The following is a 20015-nucleotide window of genomic DNA, read 5'->3' on the forward strand; positions in this document are numbered from 1 at the left end:
CACATTGACATCTCGAATCTTTGCGAGGGATTCAGCTTCCACCCACTTGGTGAAGTAATCTGTTACCACTAGCAGGTACTTCCTTTGTCCAGTTGCTTGAGACAGTTGCCTAACAAGATCCATGCCCCATTGGGTAAATGGCCAAGGGCTGGACACTGGGTTCAAGTTCGCTGATGGTTGATGTATCAAAGATGCAAACCTTTGGCACTTCTCACACTTCTTGACATAAGCTTCAGTGTCTTTCTGCATGTAGGGCCACCAGTATCCCTGAGTGATGGCCTTATGAGCAAGTGATCTGCCCCATGCGTGGCTTCTACATACTGCTTCGTGTATCTCATACAAGAAGTCTTCAACTTGTGAAGGATGTACACACCTCAAAAGGGGTCCAATAAAAGATCTTCTGTAGAGATGTCCTTCTGTTGTCAGGTTGAATCTTGCCGACTTCAGTCTGATTTTGTGTGCTTCTTTATGATCATCTGGCAGTTTTCCCTCTTTAAGAAATACTATTATTGCATCTATCCAGCTTGGTCCCATTTCCACACACGTTGCTTCATGCTCTGTGTTCAGTGGTTCTATGCTTGGACCTGACAAGTAGTCCACCATTATCGTCCTTGCCTTTCCAGGTTTTATTGCACTAGCCAGGTTAGCCAGAGCATTAGCATGACTGTTGTCATCTCGGCTAACTTGCTATAGTTGGTAATTCTGGAATAAGGCTACCAGTCTGCCCACCTCCTTTACATAGGCCGACATCCTTTCATCTCAGGATGCGTATTCATTTGTTGCCTGGTTGACGATAAGCTGGGAGTCATAGAAGACTATTACCTCGTCAGCTCCTATTGCTACTGCCAGCTTTAATCTTGCGATAAGTGCTTCATACTCTACTTCATTGTTTGAGGCTTTAAACCCCAAACGAATGGATTGTTCTAGTATCTGCCCATCTGGAGATACTAGCAGTACTCCTGCCCCCGCTCCTTGTCGGTTTGAACTCCCATCAATAAACAACTGGAAGGAGTCGTCGGTGTAAATACTGTATGGCCGGAGTTTCTCTTCCTTCCTTTGTTCTGCTATCCCTAGCTGGGTTTCTCCTTGTTCACGTGGACATCGTATACATCAGTTCAACGGAGCCCGATGTATGATGGCACCTGGTGTGAACTCGACCACGAAGTCGATCAAAACTTGGCCTTTGATTACTGTTCTGGGTCTGAATTCCAGGTCATATTGGCCCAACACCACTGTCCATCTGGCTATTCTGCCTGTCAGATCTCCCTGCTGCAACAGGGACTTCAAGGGATGCTCAGTTAACACCACAATTTTTTGGGCTTGAAAGTAATGATTCAGCTTCTTGGAAGCCATTACTAAGGCCAGTGTTAGCTTCTCTAAGGGTAGGTATCTGGTCTCAGCATCAGCTAGGGTTTTACTCACGTAGTAAACTGCCCTTTGCTCTCCCTTTTCTTCTCTAATTACTACTGCACTCACTGCATGCTCTGAAAATGCCAAGTATAAGAACAACTCCTCTCCAGGTACAGGATTTGAGAGAACTGGAGTTGTGGTCAAACACTTCTTCAAGTCGGCCAAGGCGACTTCGTACTCTTTTGTCCATAAGAAGTCTGTGGCTTTCTTTACTAAGCTGAAGAAAGGTTTACATTTGTCAGAGCTTCTGCTTATGAATCTATTCAGGGCTGCAGCCCTTCCAGTCAACATCTGTACTTGTTTTGCCGATGTTGGGCTGTCCAACTCCAGAATGGCCTTGATTTGATTGGGGCTAGCCTCAATACCCTTTCTGGCAACCAAGTATCCTAAGAACTTACCAGACCCAACTCCAAATGCGCACTTCGATGCATTGAGTTGGAGCCGATATATTCTAAGGATGTCAAAAACTACCTTTAAGTCTTCTAGATGATCCTCAGATTCCTTGGTCTTCACGACCATGTCATTTATGTATACCTCCACTGTTCTGCCTATTAGATGCCCGAACATCTTGGTCACAAATCTTTGGTAAGTTACTCCTGTATTTTTCAACCTAAACGGCATCACTTTGTAACAATACAGCCCTTTTGGGGGTGATAAATACAGTCTTCTCCTCATCCGGGTGGTACATAGCTATCCGATGGTACCCCCTGTAAACATCCAGGAAGCTCATGTTTCCATGTCTTGAGGTGGCATCCACTAATTGGTCAATTTTGGAGAGTGAGAAACTGTCTTTGGGACAAGCCTTATTCAGGCTAGTGAAGTCCACATAGACCCTCCACTTCTTATTCTTTTTCTTCACGACGACCGTGTTTGATAGTCATGTTGGGTAGTTTACCTCTCGTATGGCTCTGGCCTCTAGAAGTTTATCCATTTCCTCTTCTACTGCCTCAACATGCATCAACGTCGGCCTTCTTGCTTGCTGGGTGACAGGTTTAGCCGACCTGTCCACATTCAACTTATGGCAAGTGACCTCGGGGTCAATGCTAGGCATCTCGTATGGCGTCCAGGCAAATACCTCAATGTTTGCTCTCAAGAACGCCTCTAGCTCTTTTTCCTCTTCCTCGGCCAAGCCCAAGCTGAGAAGGAAGAAGCACTCTTCATCCCCTTGCTGGACAAAGATTTTCTTCAGGGCTTCCTCACTCTTCTCGGCTGGTTTTTTGCCGACGCCCTCTAGGACTTCCATGTCCTCATCCTCGATCTCTGCTGCTTCTGCTTCTCGTATATTGTAGGCGGATTTCATTGCTGCCATGGAGCAATTCTTTGCTTGCATCTGATCCCCTCTGACTGTGGACGCGCCCCGAACGCCCCGGGAGGAATCCCGTCTCATTCATTTTGTGGGCTTACCACAGTTCGGACTCAAATGTCACGGTTCTGAATCTAATCTCACAATGTGCGATGTGAGATCGATAAATTACCAAAGAGTCCAAATCCGGCAAATCGTTTTGGAAAACTAATTTTTATAAAGAAGTGCCAAACATGGACTGCTTTGCCAGATACAGAGTCGCCACCTAAATATTTTATTTTGGGAAAATTTAGGAAATCCTAACTCGTGCCTAAGGCCACGTGTCCGTCATCACCAAAGTTGCCTCGGCTCGGGAACTTGGGTACGATTGGGGAAGGTCATTTAATGAGCACCCCTGCTCGCCCGATCAAAGATCGGCCTGTACTAAACATGATATCTTGTTTTTGAAAACACATGTGTTCTTATTCCGATTAATTAGCTAGAATTACTATGTGATGCGCACAACACACAAGTATAGACTAGATCGCCTAATTTGGAACAAAGCATCGCATATCCGTTTGTTTGGAAAATGGTTTGAAGTTTGCTACTTGCAAGGAGGCTAAAATACAGATTTCAATGAATCGTTTCAATTCAAGTAATCCAACCTTCACCCATAGGCATTCAGGCAGTTATAGCATATAAGCAGTTAGCCTCATGGCAAGCATGCTAACATGGCAACATTAACACACATGTAGTATACTAAAGCGTAAACACTCACAGTGTACTCCGAGCCAAAACAAGGAACTAGTTAGAAATCATGCATGATCCTAGTTCATGTTAAAATGGCTAATGCAACACATGCAACAATGCAACTAAGATAGGCTCGGCTATCCTAAGAGTGTCATGTGAAATGCAACTTGGTACATGTATTCAAATTGAAATTGAAATAGAATGCAGTTAGTATGATGTGCCGAGCCCAGTGCATGCAAAACAGATGAATGGATGCACGCATGCAAAACATAAGGTATGCTAAATGAAATATACCCTAAAACTAACCATCGTAAGCAGTTTAAGTAAAAGGGAGAAAGAAATAGGGGTTTGGAAGACATGCATCACACACACGCACGCTTATTACAACAATGTGTCCTCTCGAAGGAGGGACCGAATAAGAAGCTAACTAGCTAATCTAAGCTAATTAAACTAATTATTACACAACAAATTAATTAACTAATCCTAGTTAACTAATTATTACAAAACGAATTGAATAGCTAACACATTAACTAATTAAAGGGTACAAACCAAAGCAAAAGCTAGCTATCTAAGCATGGCAGCTAAGGAAAGCAATAAAAGCAGGAGGTTCTCAGAGAGAAAAGACTGGATACATGCTCGGTCGCCTCGTTCGGAAATCCAATGCGATGTCCCGATTTGCCTCTGTTTTCATTTGTTCTCAGAAACTTACACCAAGCTCCAGAAAGCTGAAGCTCCACCTTGGGAACCCTGTGGGAGGGTGGCCGACCACTTTTGGTCCTTAGAAACACCTACCGACCACTTTTGGTTGTTAAAAAACCAGAAAAGTGGTCGGCCAGCTACTTTTTCTGGCTGGCCGGCTAGTTGTTGCTGCTGAACTGCAATTTGCTGCAACAGAGAGCAAGAAAGGGCATGGCAATGTATTTGCAAGATATGTGTGCACAACCACCCTCCCTATCATGTGATGAACTCAAGGGGGTGTGGTTCTCGACAATTGGGCCACCAATCGCGCATTTCAATGCATGATGGCCGAGAGGTGAAGTTGCACAATTCAATATAAAAATGAATGCACAAGTAAACACATAAAGCCTAAAACTCTGTCATGTATGATCAAGAGCGTCGGCGATCGGGAATTAAGGCACGTTTTATCACTTTAAGTATGAAACGTCACTCATTTCCCGTGTTTGGACTAACACCTATTCCAAACACAATGCAAGCAAGCATGGCATACACAATGTGAATAAACTACATGGTGTACTCAATGCAATGTGACATGATTAACTTAACAAAGCTAATAGCATGCGAACAATTCTAATGCATGCATGCACAATGCAATGCTACAAGGACAAATTAGCAATGTTAGGGACATGCACACACAATGCAAATATCAGTTAGCATGCACAATGCAATGATTTAAACTAAGCATGCACAATGTAAAGTACAAGGCATACATAATGCGATGAACAATGTGGCATACTCAATGCAATATACATGGCATGTTCAATGGATTTAAACTAAAAGGGGTAGACCTCAGTCATGCCTAAATCAGTGGCCATTGGTGATGAAATGAAGGCACATAAAGCAAGGCATGCATGCACAATGCATTGGCCATCAAAGAGGCCAAAGAGCCCAACTCTCAAGAGTGCTCGATGAGTGACAAAAGTGGAAGTGTAACAATACTAAGTGCACTAAAATGAAATAAGAAATGATGCCAAATCATTCAAACAACATAAGTAAAGCATGCTAGGGTCCTAAGGCATGAAAACTAGCAAAGAGCAACACAAAGGAGGCATGCAACACATGGCACAAATGCATGAACTAAGCATGGATAGAGCTCAAGTAGGTCAAAACAAGGACCTAAACATACTGAGATAAGGGCCCAAAGGCCTAGGCATGCAAACATGCAAGCTAAGGCCATAACAAGGCAACAATGCACAACACTTAAAGACATTCAAAGCATGAATGAAGTGGGAACAAAAGCATGCTATAAGCTCTGAAATGTCATGTTAGATGATGTCAAATCATGCACACGACACAAATGAAGCATGCAATGGTGTTCAAAGCTTGAAGCAAGCAAGGGCACTTGTACTACAACTATACAAAACATGAAGCATGTGACCAAGGCGGCCCAAAACAGTCCTGGTACATGTTAGAATGAGTCTAAAACATGCATGAAAGGAAGCCAAAACATGCTAGCATGAAGGGAATAAGGCACGATTCATACAAGGCAAATAAGGCGGATTACACTACACCTATTAAGACCAAGCATGGAATGACTTAAGCAGTAAAAATCAGAGTTATATCATGGCAAAATAACCCCAAATAAACACTGAAATGAGAGCTCGCAAGCTATGGCATGAAGGCATACGCAATGATTCATGTTAAGGCATAAAGGGGGAAACCCTCCAACGCATTGAATGAGTGATAAATGCAAGTGCATGGCCATGAAAAATGGACTGAAATCACATAACAAGTGATGCCAAATCATTCAAATAAGCCAAGTAGAGCATGCTAGTGGACTTGGTGTACAAAGCTAACAGGCTAGATTGAACTATAGCTATACAAAGCAAGTCATGCATGGCCAAAACAACCAAAATCAGAGCTAAAGCATGTTAAAACATGGGCAAAAGCTTCATGAAGTTAAGCCAAAAGCATGCTAGAATGACATGTCACAACATGATGCATGTTAGGCTATTTCATGGAACTACACTACAAGTGTATGGAGCATGCAAGGGCCAACCAAACCAAAACAGAGTCATGACATGGCAAAAAGTCACCAAAAACATGCTGAAATGGAAAGAAAACAAGCTAGAATGACATGCTACTTCATGAAGCATACAAAGCTAGTTTGTGTGAGTTACACTACAAGTGGATTACGCATGCATGGAGTGACCAAGGCAAGAAAAAATAGTGGTATGCCACAGCAAAATAACCACAAATACAAGCTAAGATATGGTCTACATACACTTAGTAAAGATGCTCAAACATGAGGCATATTAAGGCATGTAAAGAAGACACAAGGAGAGAGGATGACCCTCTCCTTCTTAGGATCTTAAAACACCATTCCCACCACTGAATCCCCTCTGGATTTAAGTGGTGAGAAGGCCAATACAAGGTGGTCCCGAAGCTCACAAAAAAGGCTAAAAAACAAGGCCAAACAAGGCCTAAGAGGGGGTAAACAACCCCAAACACAAAAGTGATCTTAAACAAACTTTTTAAGCATGCAAAAATAGAAATTTTATCAGTTATGAGCTAAGCTTAAAACAACATGCAATATAGGCTAAAAGCTTAAGCAAGAAAGGGGGATTTAAAGGTCAAAAGCTCACCCTTGAAGACCCTCTTTATAACTGCAACTCCAGCAGGTTTTTCAAGCTCAAGGCAACCCAAGAACACCAAAATCAGCCCCTAAGCACCTCAGTAGCAAAAGGATGGTGTTTGAGTATGTGTTTGTGTGTTAAAGTAAGACAAATCTACACTTTTGAACACAAAAATAAAGAACAAGAGTGATATAGAGACAAAGCTATATGTAACTCTCTTGGGGCAAAATTCTGAACCTGGAGGAGGGAGGAGGAGCCTCCCTCTTATAGAAGAGGAAGGCCAAAGCTTCTTGGAGAAGCTAAGCTTGAATGCCATCCCTCCATACACGTGTATGGAGGATGGCTCAAATGCTCTCCAGCTGTGCCAGCTGTCCTAAAATATCTCCAAAAAGGTGCCAAAAAGCAGCTGACCACTTGAAGTGGTCAGCCTGCTAGTAAAAGTGGTCGGCCGACCACTTTAGGTGGTCAACCAGAGCAAAAACTGGTCGGCCATAGGTGAGAGAGGTCAACACACTAAATGCAAGGTGGTGGTGTGGTGGTCGACCAGAAAAGATGGTCCAAAGACCAAGAAAGCCAGTTATCTGACAAGAAAACTAGCTGAAAAAAGGAAAAGTGGTCGGCCAGGAGAAATACTGGTCTCCCACCCTTGTACCACCTTCCAAACAAGGAAAGCAAGGTTTGTACAAAAAACAAACCAAAGTGGATGCAAGACAAGAAATCGGGAGGCGAAACACACGGCTAAAAGCCCCGAAAACTAGCTAACGAGCACCAAAAGTGGTACGCAACCACAAAAGTGGTCTCCCAAACCACAGTGTTCCTCTAGGCAGAGGCAACAAGGTGTGGTTCAAAAACCACGCCAAACGGAGAATGTTAAGCGGTCTCGAGACAACGCGCGCGGCCAAAGGCTCCAAAAACTGAAAACTAGTCTCCAAACAGGAAAAGTGGCCAACGACCACGAAAGTAGTCTACGACCACAGAGAGATGGTCTGCAAGACCACTCCCTCCCTCCGGGAAGGGAAAACAAGACTTGGTCCACAAACCGAGCCAAAGCACAAAGAGTTCAGAGGCCCGGAGGTAAGACTCTCAGCCAAAACTCTGAAACCTCAGAACGAGCACAATATGCACCATCACCGAGCGCTTAATCGATGACGTCTGAGTCTTAAGGTCGGTCAAAAATGGAGTGTCTACACTGACTTCTTCAATTCCATCCTCTGTTAAGAATCGCAACAGCTCTTGCAATATTGAGGGAACAGCCCCTATTGCATGCAGCCATGGCCTTCCTAGGATACCATTATAAGGGGAGGGAGTGTCAATTATTGTGAACTCAGATGTTATCTTCTTGGTGCCAGCCTGCACCTCCAAACTTGCTGTCCCCAGGGGCCACGTCGGCGTTCCATTGAACTCGACCATTGGACCATTGGATTGTTCCAAATCATCTTAGTGAAAGCCAAGCTCCTTGTAACACCTGACATACATGATGTCACAAGAGCTGCCCTGGTCAATTAAGATGTGCTTCACTTGGCATTCTCCAATCTAGAGGGATATTATCAAGGCATCGTTGTGTGGATGTTGCACCATCTCTAGGTCGTCTTTAGTAAAGGACACCACTGGTCCCTGGCACTCGTCTGCCCAAGGTCTTTTCTACCAGACCTGGCACTCATTGACCTTCGAGTGAATCACATTGATCACCCGAGGTCTGTCTGCCTGCAGTTGTGGTGCTGGAGGAGGCGGTGCTGCCGGTGCCTGAGGCAGTCTCGCTTGCTCTTTCCTTGTCCTGGCCTCGTCTACAAGGCCCCTTAAATGACCTTGTCTTACCAGGTCTTCTAGATGTGCCTTCAGGGCTCTGCACCCCTGAGTCAGATGCCCATCTTCATTGTGGTAAGCACAATGCTTGCCAAGGCTTCTGCCCATAAATTCGCCCGAAACCCTTACTGGTGCTCTATAATTGGGCTGATTTCAGATTTTCTCTAAGACTTTGTAAACCGGGATTCGAAATACGATTGTGACTGCCTGCACAGCCCTTAATCCTATTTCTAGCTTATTATATCTGCCATTACCTCGGTCTCGCTTCGGCGAGCCATTTCTTTTCTCTTGTTTCGACGCCTTTGTCCCCGGCGTGTCTTCCTCGGCCCTCGCATACTTCTCAATTCTGGCCATAAGTTCCTCCATACTTTTTGGCAGTTTTTTTGCCAATGATTTTCGAAGCAAACAATCGTCTTTCAGGCCGTTCTTAAAAGACACGACTGCCACCTCTTGGTTGCATCCTGGTATCCGATTGAATACCTCATAGTACCTCTTGGCATAAGCCCTAAGGCTTTCATCCTCGCTGATTCTCAGAGCCATCAGGGAGTCCACCCTTAATGGCTGTAACTTGTTTGTCACAAACCTGGCCACAAACATCTCGGCCAGGCCTTCCCAGGTTTTCACAGTTTCTTTCGGCAACCTGTGAAACTAGTTCGATGCAATTTCCCTGAAGGACGAGGGGACCACCTTGCAAAGTAACGGCTCGTTCCCGGTGTATAGTGCCATTGAGTTCATGTACAAGCCGACGTGAAAGTTGAGGTCCGACTTACCGTCGTATATCTGGAATCTCAGCATACTGAACTTTTCGAGGCCTCAAATTTGTCCAACTCTACCGAGAACGGCGTTCTCGACTTGACCGGGAAGGATACCTCGGCATCCTATCGCTTCCTCTGGAGGTAATCCCTCAAATTCTCCTTGGTTCGTCTAGGAGCTCGGCTATCACCAGATTTCAGCCTCTTCGGTGCGCTACTTCTAGTGTCATTATGAGTCTTTTTGGACCTCCCCACGTTGGTCGTGTCGAAACAGAATTCCTTCCCTTGAACATCCCGATGTTTTTTGGTGCAGGTTTCTTTGGTTCAACGTGTCTTCTGGGATTCTCTTCTCGTTGATTCTCCATGCCCGTCCTCCCGTGAAAGCCGGTGAGAATGTCCCTTGGTCCTCTCGTGCTGTGGGATTGCAGGAACTGTTTTCTGCCCCTCTTTTCGGGCATCTTTCTCGGCCGCTGGAATCGGCGTATCTTGTAACGAGAACGGTGGCTGCATGACGTTGTTCTGCATCATGAAATTGATGACTGTTTGTAGGTTCGCCAATTTTTCCGCCATTCCCTTCATGTCTCCGTCCCTCCACAGGCATCTATCTTTCCATACCTGGAGGTCATTCTCGTTATAATACCCGCCTCGGTCTGCCTTCTTTGGTACGTCGTCTTCCTGGATGACGCCTTTCTCTCCGGGATTCTGATCCCGAGTTTCTTCATTACAATTATCCTCCTCTACGTTGGGATCAAAGTGCTTACTACTCCTAGTAGGGATGTCGTCCTCAATCTTTTCTTTCTGTCCGTCATTGGCCATCTATTCTTCTTTCTTTCCCACAGACGGCGCCAAATTGTGTGTGTCAATTTCTGACCATACTGCCAAACAGGTACTCAGCTGGAGAGCTCCGACAGAATAGATTAAGCCCGAACAACCTGTCATAGAAAGATAAGATTCCAGCGGTGGTTCATCCACCTGGGAGCACTCCGACGATCAAGTCAGTTATCTCTCAAAGATAGCAAAAGTGCTTAACTCACTATTTAGAATACAAAAAGCGTACCTTAGACCCACGATGGTGCCTCTTTTTTATAGCCAACACTAACATAATCCTAATAGAAGCCTAGCTTCAATGGACTTTGGCTCAATGCCTATCCAGGACCCTCAAATAGATAAAAATAAACTTCCTAAGAGCTTTATCCTTATCCAGGCTGAAGTCCTCCCTCATTCTAGGACTCTTGTAACTTATCCGCTCATCTCGGATTCCGGTATCTCCACAGATAACCTTGGCCTAGCCAAGATTACCTCGGCATCAAGTCAAGGGCACGTGGCACCTCGACTGGCACTTCGGTGCCACCTTGGCCACGTGTTGCTATCCAAAAAATATGTTTCCACAACTACTATTTGAAATCAAAGCTTTGGGATCTTCAAGGTGATTTCAAGGCCATAGATCTAGATTCGGGATTCTTTTTTATTAAGTTCCAATTGAAGGAAGATTATTTTTATATATACACTGGGGGTCCATGGATTGTCCTAGATCATTACCTAACAGTCAAAAAATGGAAACCGGATTTCAAACCAGCGGCGATGAAAGAAATTCCAACTGCGCTTTGGGTGAGGTTCCCCCAGCTCCCAATAGAGTATTACAGTGAGAAGGTGCTCTTCCATATAGCAAAATCCTTGGGTAAACCCTTGAAGATTGACCTTAATACGTTGACAACAACGCGAGGAAAATATGCGAGAGTCTTCATTGAGATGGATCTCAAGAAACCCTAATCTCTCAGTAGTATAATTATAGTATTGAATATGAGCATTTACATTCATTTTGTTTCAACTGTGGCAGGGTAGGTCACCGAAGAGAATGGTGTAGTGAGAGAGCTCCACCTCCAATTCCAAGACCCTCTTCTGGTGAACAGAACAGTAAGATTATGTCCGTTGCGGAGGACGAAAAATGCAGAGAGGGCCTAAGCCCAAGTCTTTTAGTTCATAACACTGATCCCAACAAAACACTATGTGAAACCCCGTATTTTTATATATATAAAAAAATAAATAATATATATATATATTTTTAATTTTCTTAAATAATTATTCACTATATTTTGAATTTAATAGTCTGTATATTTTTATACTGAACATTTATTCAAAATAAAATAAAATATTTTTTTTGACTTTATATTATTACTCAATATTAATTTCTGAACCTTATGATATTTTTTATTATATTTTTCTCTATATTTTTTTTGTAATCAAATTACACTGAAACCTTATATACTAAAACCCAATCCAAAAAAAAAAAAACATGGGCTTGCTCCCCATGTTTTCTCACCTCATACCTTCCACGTGCTATCATTCTTTGTAACAAAAGAAAACGTGGTGAACATGCTATTCCATACCACCAGGTGTTCAATTTCTCCTTTTTTTTATTTCTTTTCATCTTCCTCATTTTTCCCATAAATTGAGCCCAAGTCTTCCTCACCTCTCTTCACTTCCAGTTTCATCTCTCTCGATTCCCTCTCCCTCTACCTCTCATTCTCAAAACTCTCTTTCTCCTTCTTTATCTATGTTTTTCCTCCTCCCCCCGACCTCCATAGCCATGGCCTCAACCCATACTATCACCATCCGAACAACCAACCCGTGAACTTCACCATCATTGGCGCACCGTCGAACTGCTGCCACCACCATCACTTATTCCATTATCATCTAGAACCACCATTCACAAAGTGTTGTAGGTGAAGAAAGAGAAGAAGAAGGAAGATGGAGGAGAAAGAAACAAAGTTAGAGAAGTTTATTTTGAATTTTAAAAGTTGATTTTCAGCTTACTTTCAGCATGCCAAAACCATCCATTCTGGGAAGAAGTGAGAAAAATAGGCCATGTAAGATGAAGTACGATGTAAGTTGAAGAGATTGGCGAAAGAATGAAGTAAAACTGTTAAGAATTAAGAAAGTTATGGAGTCCGAAAGATGGTTCGAAGAAAAGTCGGAGACGGGAGGAAAAATCTAATTTTTGGTCTTTCTGGTCGTGCATGCTACGGCTGTGGGAGAAGATGAATTGAATTTTATCCAGCGTTTCTCAGCCCATGGTGCTACGGTGCATCCTAGTACCTTTAGGTTAATCAAGTGGTCCTATGACTTTGGGAATGACCACCCTTAGGTTTTTCGACGTGTAGAATCCATTTTTGGGGTTAGATCTTGCAAATTTTAAGTCTAAGATGATGATCAACAACTAAAAGTTCTAAGAAAATCCAATGGAAGATCAACGGTGAGATCGTGTCCGATTAATGTGAAATTTCAGCAAGACGATCGTGGAGCCAGGACGGTCATATCTTACGATCAGAATCATAAATCAAACTCGGACGATAAATCGTTAGCAACCTAACATAGTAAGAAAACCCTCTCAACCCTCTCATTTTTTTTATTTGAAATTTTCAAATTATATACATATGATAAATTGTCTAAACTTGTAGATAGAATTTTATTTATAATTGTATAAAAATTTTATGATGGTATATTAAATATTGGTAATCTGAAAAATCATGATAATATTGTGGAATTTGGACTTGTAAGTGTAGTTATGCCATTAAAAGATTATTGAAGATGTTATTTGGCCCTTTAAATCTGCCAGAAAATTATACGAATTTTTAGACAATTTTATACTCAAAATTTGAAGATTATTTCTTCTACAAAGTTGTTGATAATGATGTCTAGTTCATCCACAAAACTTTTCAACAATTATTGAGTTTTGTACGAATTTATACAGATTTTTAACCAAATCTGGAGCTATAGACAGATTTTATTATGTGTTTGAAAAATCATTAAAAATTTTATATTAAACCAAATCTGATAATTTCTAATAAAAAATGAAATTTGAGAAGTCTAGTTTCATAATAAATTTTTAGATCATGGAATTGATTTATAAAATTTAAGTATGGAATTAATTTAAGGAAATGTGATAAATCTGTGTCATAAACACTCTTGGAATTTTTAAGAATTATTTATAATTTATTTTTGGAAAATGATTTCTGAAAAATGACCATAACATGTTTATTGAGTATTCTGTAGATTTATATAAATTTTAGAACTGTATAAATAATTTATTTATAATTTTTATTACCTAAGGTATAACCTGAAAATTTCTGGACAGATTTAAGATCATCACTTCAATTATTTATTTGGATAAAAATCAGTTATTGTGTTGGTCTAATTCATCAAATATTGTAAATTAGTAATCCATGTATGGGTGTATTGTGGTTTATTTAATATTGTGCTAGTCTAATCTTATAGATTAAAAGTTCATGCATGTGTGTAATTATGATTTATTTCCCTTTTTTTTATATATCTAAATTATTATTTCATACCATGGTTTAAATAAATTGTTTATTTAAATTTTGTACAATTGTTTATTATTGTGTGACATGTGTAATAGTTTATGTTCGGATTTTAATGAGTTGGTATAACATTATTGGTAATTAAATCTTGAATTATTGTGAATATCTCAACGAGTAAAGAGACACGAAATTTAGCCAATGATACATTAAAATGTAAAAGTGATGGGGTGAACCCGGTCTGAAATCTTGCGCAAGTGAGTTGCGAATCCTAACATGGCACGGGCAGGTATTTCGGCTCTTATCGGTGTAGGTGATATAAGGTTGGTGGTGCGGGTGTCACAACATAGACCGTTCCCTTGGGGCAGATCGTGATGTTACGACTCGGGTATGTAACCCTGGTACGTGGGCATCATTGGTAGTTACTGTAAGTAACATTTGAATATTTGACCAAGGGGGAGTCAGAATTGCCCGTGGCCAGTTCTTAGCGGTTGAGTGGAAATAGTGCTCTGCGGGGAGTTACTTAAACTTATCTGATAAATTAAATCTATGAGAATTTAAAAAGAAAAGTGAGCATTTTTCTTATGATGAAATACTGCCTCTGTTTGTCATTTTTATTTATTTATTATCTATTGTTATTATTTCAACTGATGGCATTCCTATTATACTTATTAAATGCTACATGTTATTCTATTACTACGCATTATTCATTGTGGGTACTATTATCGGGGTGGGTACTTCAGGTTGTGGTATCTTATTGAGCTCGTCGCTCATTGGCATCCTCGTTGCCCTAGTGTTTCATGCCAGGTACCGAAGAAACTGAAGGAAACACCGAGGTGTTGGAAGGCAACATTTAGCCCTGATTAGCTTGAAACGTCCCAAAGTTCCATGAACCATTTTTCTGAGCTTTCTAGTTTTTCTCTAGTTTTTTTTTTTTGTGTACTAAGGCAAAGTTTTAAGTTTGACTGGAGTTGTCATTTAAGAACTTTTAGTTTTGGTGTTGTAATTAATGGATGATGGTAAATTTGGTGGCAACATTGATGAGAATTCTTAATTAAGAAAATTGATCTTAAGTTTTAAACCTTATTATGATGTCCCCAAATTTTTGGGGCGTCACACACTAAGGGAGAGTTTTAGGACTTGGATGCTTGTGGACAGGAAAGGTAAAAAGAAGTCAACAAAGGCCAAACTAATGGACCTTATAATGGAACCCACAGGAAAGGAAGTCAAAAGCCCAAAGTGACAGCAATGTCTAAAGTTAATGGGAATAAGCCTTTTAATTAGGCCAGGTTGGGAAGGTACGTTGCTAGAAGGGTTGTGCTAATCTTTATCACACCAATGTATCAGAAGGGCACACTGAGCAAAGCAACCCATGTGATGGTCTAAAAAGTAGCATCATTAATGCTAGTGGTGGTACTGTGAATACTAGCCCTAACCCTTTTGCGGTCTTCAAACTCTTGACCACATCAGTGAAGATGTTAGCTGTGTCTCCTTATAACGTCTGCAGTGGAGAGGTTGAGGAAGAGAAATCATCTAAGGTTTTGAAGTCTACATCTGGTAGTGCTCCTATTAAACCTCACTCTCACCCTCCGGAACTAGGTCACATTTCCCCCCTTCTCCAGGTTTCTTAAGTATCTCTACCACTCTCCTTGATAATCCAGTGTTGAGTGATCATGGAAGTCCAAGATGTGATCCAGCACCGGGTGAGCTGCAATCAAATGTACATCGTGATAAACCCAGAGAGCGAAGCTACTCACCCAATCGCAATAGAGTGGTGGATAGAAGAAGCTTGGGTAAAGATCGATCTTAACACGATGAGCTACGGGAATTCAAATCACAGCATTCTGATAGGCTCAACAAGAGCCATAGTGAACGATCGACTTCGAGGTCGGAAAATTCTAGGGACTCCTGATTTTAGTCCGTTGCCACAGTACCCTAACTCATCATCCATGAAGATGTTAGTGTGGAATCGTCGAGGAGTCGGTAACAGTGTTTTTAAGCATAACATGAGCGAGCTATGGAAATGCCACAATCCATCCATCATTGTTTTTATGGAGACAAAGGTTCAACTTAGTTCTATGGGCCTCTTCTTCTATAATCTGGGATTTACTCCCTCTAATTACGTTGACCCGGTGGGTAAGTGTGGAGGTATATGGCTCATTTGGGACCTCTTTAAAGTGACTATTATGGCCTTGGAAGCTAAGCCTCAAGTTATTCATGCCAAAATCAAGCGACACTATTTCCCTGATTAGATTCTTTCGGCGGTTTACGCCAGCCCCAACCCCGAAACCGTGACATTTTGTGGGATAATTTAGATCTATGGTAGGTAACATGTCTGAACCCTAGTTGACTGTAGGTGATTTTAATGACTTTGCTAGTCAAAATGAAAAAAATAAGCTTTGTGCCTTCTCATAGTTATGCCAGGACCAAGAAGTTTGCTGCCAGATTGAATCGTTGTAAGCTTATGGACTTGGGCTGTTCAGGACCTAACCTTACCTGGTCAAATGGGCGTCAGGGTATGGCTACTACTCTTGAAAGGTTAGATCGTGCTACTTGCAATACTGAATGGAGAGTTATTTTTCAAGAAGGGGCTATTAGAAACCTTTCTAGAACATATTCCAATCACTGTCCAATGATTTTTTACACTGAAGGCACACATCTCCCTAACTCCTCTCTTAGATCTTTTCGTATGGAGGCCACCTGGTTTCTGGACAATAGATTTAAATCGTCAGTCCGAGAATCCTAGCTAGAAACTAATAATTCTATTCTTGAAGCTATCCTCTGTATCTCTTCAAAAGCCTCTTCTTGGAATAAATCTGTTTTTGGAAATGTTTTCCGAAATAAGAGATGGCTTCTAGATAAAATTTAAGGTATTCAAAAGGCTCAGTCTGGCAAGTTTTCTCGTAATCTTTTTATTCTCGAAAAAGTACTTGTGAAAGAATATAATTTTGTATTAAGAAGAGCTTCTTGGGTTCCAAAAGTCCAGAGCCAATTGGATAACTATGGGAGAAAGGAATACCAGGTTCTTCCATGTTTCCACTTTGGCTAAAAGAAAAAACTCAAGGGTAATTACCCTTAAAGATGAGGGTGGTTGTTGGGTTTTGAATCCTGTTGACCTTAAAAAGCTTGTGAGTGATCATTTTGAGGGGATGTTCACTTCTTCATCCTTTGCGGAAGGGGAAGTGCAGAGCTATGGTACTAGCTCTAATTTCTCGAATGACGAGAATATTGATCTTTGTAGACCTCTTTCTAGTGAGGAGATTTGGAAAGCTATGAAATCTATTAAAGGGTTCAAAGCCCCTGGGTGTGATGGTATTCAAGCTATTTTTTTATCACTCCTATTGGAATATTGTTGGAAATTATGTGTGCAGCTTTATCAAATCCTGTTTTAGTTCCCATGGTTTACCTCCAGAAATAAACAAAACCCTGATTACCCTTATTCCAAAAGTTGATAATCTTGAAACCACTAAACAATTTAGACCTATTACTTTGTATAATGTGCTTTATAAAACCCTCACCAAAGTTCTTGTGAATAGGCTCAGACCCCTCCTTGATAAAATTGTTACCCCAAACCAAAGTAGTTTTGTCATTGGCAGGTTCACTAATGACAATATCATCATTGCCCAAGAAATTATTCATACCCTTAGATCCAAGAAAGGAAAGAAAGGTGAGATGATTTTCAAAATTGACTTGGAGAAAGCCTATGCCAATGTGTCATGGACTTTCCTTCGGGACACCTTAATGGAGCTAAATCTGAATATGAATTAGGTGGAGTTGATTATGAATTGTGTTACTTCTGTGAATTCCACTATTCTTTGGAATGAAGAACAGGTCTGTGATTTTCATCCGAGAAAGGGACTCCGTCAAAGAGACCCCATTTTCCCCATATCTCTTTGTCTTATGTATGGAGAAGCTTTCAAACTTGATTCTTGATAGAGTCAATTGTGGCGAGTGAAAGGGAGTCAAGGCTTCTGTTAGAGGCCCTGAAATTTCTCACTTGTTTTTCGCTGATGATCTTTTATTATTTACTAGTGCAGATACTAAAAATTGTGATACCATTATGGAGATTTTTCAATACTTTAGTACTCACTCGGGGTTAAAAGTGAACTTGGCTAAGTCCAAATTATTTGTATCTCCAAATGTGAGCAATTCTATAGCCCAGACCAGTGTTTTTTGTGGCATCCCTATCAACCAAGATTTGGGGAAGTATCGTGGGATACCTCTGCTCTATAAGAAAATAACCAGAGCTCATTTTTCTTCTATTTTTGATAAGCTTCAAGGGAAGCTCTTAAGTTGGAAAGCTAATATGCTGTCCTTGGCAGGTAGAGCCACACTTATTAAGTCACTGACTGCTGCTCTACCTGCTTACACCATGCAAACCATGAGTTTACCTGTTAATGTGTGCAATGACTTGGACAGAATCAATCGCAACTTTATTTGGGGAGAGGTAGGAAATTCTAAAAAAGTTCACTTGATAAAGTGGAATACTGTGTGCAAAAGAAAGAAAATGAGAGGCCTAGGCATTAGAAAGGCTAAGCATTACAACATTGCTTTACTTTCTAAGTTGGGCTGGAAGTTACTTAATGGTGAAACCTGTCTGTGGACTAAAGTGCTCAAGGCCAAATACCTACAAGAGGGATCTCTTCTTAACTATTCTAGCAAAAGAAGAGCTTCTCACACTTGGAAAGGCATCCTTAATACTAGAGAGGCTCTTGTTAAAGGTAGCAAGTGGTGTGTTGGGGATGGTTCTTGCATATCCATTTGGTTTGATTGGTGGCGTGGAGAGAGTATTTTAGCATCACTCTTTCCCCAATCTCCTCATTAATTCTGATACTGTTAACCTACTTTTAGATGAGGAAGGTGGTTGGGATCTCATTAAATTGAACTCTAAGCTTCCTAGGGAGGCTGTTGATCTTGCTCTTAAAGTTTATTTACCTAGATTTGTTACTTATCTAGATACACCTCATTGGCATGGTTCTAGTTCTGGTGATTTTTCCACAGCTTCAGCTTATGAGATTGTTGCCACTCAGGAGATCGAAAATTGTAACTGGCTTTGGTTGTGGAAGTTGAAACTCTCCCAAAAAATTAAGGGCTTTGTATGGCTTACCTTGCATGGCAAGTTACTCTCGAATAGCTTAAGAAGCAAGAGAGGTCTTACTGACTTTGTTGAGTGTAGCAGTTGTGATTGTCAATGGGAAGATATTGATCATATTTTTAGAGATTGCCCTAAAGCAGTCTATATCTAGAGCAATATGGGTTGTTTGGAATGGTTGTCTAGGGGTCGGCATATTCCTTTGATAAATTGGTTGGAATCAAATCTTAAAAACAAACTTTCTTCTAATTTGGATCCTACTTTTTTTGCTGTTACTCTTTGGCAAATTTGGAAAGACCGTAACAAAAAAGTTTTTGAAAATGTTGAACACCATTAGTATCAAAGTATTATGCTTTCAAGTAAATATGTTTATGATATCAAGGAAGCTTTTAAACCTTTTGTTTTGCATCCTAGTATTTGTGATGTGGTTATTAATTGGTGCCCTCCTTGTGTAGATAGACTAAAGTTGAACATTGATGGTAGCACAAAAGGAGACCTTAGGGAAGGAGGCTTTGGTGGTCTTATTCATGATGAGAAAGGCATATGGGTCATTGGTTATTATGGGAAGCTTGATGTTTGTACAAGTTTAGAGGCGGAGCTTTGGGCTATCTACCGAGGCTTAACTATTGCCTTCGATAAGGGGTATAAAGATCTCACTATTAAAATGGATTTATCATCTGCAATTGAGCTTTTGAAAGAAGGATCTATGGTCTCTTCTTCGGTTAAAAGCTTGGTGGAGGACTCTAAATTTCTTATGCAAAGGTGTGGCTATACCATTTAGCATGCTTTGCGCGAAGGAAATAACAGTGTGGATGACCTTGTGAAGTTAGGAGCTACTCAAGCAGAGCCTCTTGTAGTCATGGATGAAACCCTTATAGAAATTAGAGGGTTAGTGATAGCAGACATGGTTAGACGAGGATACCTTAGGCTCTGATTTGTGTACCCCAACTGTTTGTGCTTCTCTGTTTATTTTTTTTTTCTTTAGTTTCCTTTGTCTGTTTTCCTTTTCCGATGTACCAAAAAAAAAAAAAAAGAAAAAGAAAGAAGCTATTGCCAAACCAAAGTGATTATAGAAAGGGCGTGCTTAACTACTTTGGTATTAAGGTGAGTGAAATTTTAAGTTCGAATTTATAAAGAAATATTAATGTACGTTGTAATTTAAATATTAACATATTAATCGTTATTTTTTGCCACACAAAAAAAAAAGGATAAATTATAAATACACTCCCTGTAATTTGTTTAAAATAAAGATTATTCCCTGTAGTTTAAAAAATTACAAATACCCTTTTATTAGAA

At 40.8% G+C, this 20015-nt stretch overlaps 1 long non-coding RNA gene across 1 annotated transcript; it reads left to right on the forward strand.

Moving 5' to 3' along the window:
- The first annotated feature begins 14951 nt into the window (after nt 1–14951).
- On the forward strand, nt 14952–19876 carry LOC114256380 (uncharacterized). The gene is made up of 3 exons (XR_003627182.2): nt 14952–15953; nt 16043–16165; nt 19175–19876. It is a non-coding gene; the product is annotated as an uncharacterized LOC114256380 (long non-coding RNA).
- The last annotated feature ends 139 nt before the right edge of the window (nt 19877–20015 follow it).

This window comes from Camellia sinensis, chromosome 4, assembly GCF_055761805.1.
Source record: "Camellia sinensis isolate YWXY chromosome 4, ASM5576180v1, whole genome shotgun sequence".
Classification (NCBI taxonomy): Eukaryota; Viridiplantae; Streptophyta; class Magnoliopsida; order Ericales; family Theaceae; genus Camellia; species Camellia sinensis.